At 48.5% G+C, this 639-nt stretch overlaps 1 long non-coding RNA gene across 1 annotated transcript in view; it reads right to left on the bottom strand.

Annotated features, from left to right (window-relative positions):
• LOC116705521 (uncharacterized) overlaps window positions 1-639 on the bottom strand; it is an 8,478-nt gene that overhangs the window by 2,686 nt on the left and 5,153 nt on the right. The window lies entirely within an intron of this gene.

Genomic DNA, 639 nt, shown 5'->3' with positions numbered 1-639 from the left:
GGAGACACAAAACTCATTTGCATATGGTTCTGACAAACAGTTCAATTGTGATTATTAAGGTATAAATTGTGCTTTTGGAAATGACTGCAGTCTGCATTTTTCCACCTCTTAGGTTAGCGCTGCCAGAAACCCTTCATGCAGCAGAGTGCAGATTCTATACACGCGTCAGGAAGACTTTAATCCAGGGCCATCATTAGGAGAAAGCCTCATAATCACCGTGCAATGGAGGGAAAGAGAGAATGACACCCACAGAGGGTAAATTGGGAGGAAAGACACGGCAGACGGGGTGCAAAATAAATCAGGGACGCAGGTCGGCACAGAGCTAACCGAATTAGAACTAAGGACGTGAGACGAGAGGACAAGAGGGAGCAAGGATGGCAGCAAAGGTGAAAATTCAAATAAGGACACGTCCATCCGCAGCTTTTTCTTCCGTCCCCCCACCACCACACCCACCCACCCCACCCACCTTGCAGCTCAGGAACTCTTTCCGAGGCCGGAGAGAAAGGAGAAGCAGTCATGTATTCTATGAATGATGGAGAGGCTGACATGATGCAATTTTAGCAATCACTTCCCACACAGCTGGGGCCTTTGTGCTGTCTGAACAGCCCTGTTCTCTCTCACACACACACACACACACAC

Source organism: Etheostoma spectabile, chromosome 17 (assembly GCF_008692095.1).
Source record: "Etheostoma spectabile isolate EspeVRDwgs_2016 chromosome 17, UIUC_Espe_1.0, whole genome shotgun sequence".
Taxonomy (NCBI): domain Eukaryota; kingdom Metazoa; phylum Chordata; class Actinopteri; order Perciformes; family Percidae; genus Etheostoma; species Etheostoma spectabile.
This window is presented reverse-complemented; position numbering and strand designations above follow the sequence as displayed.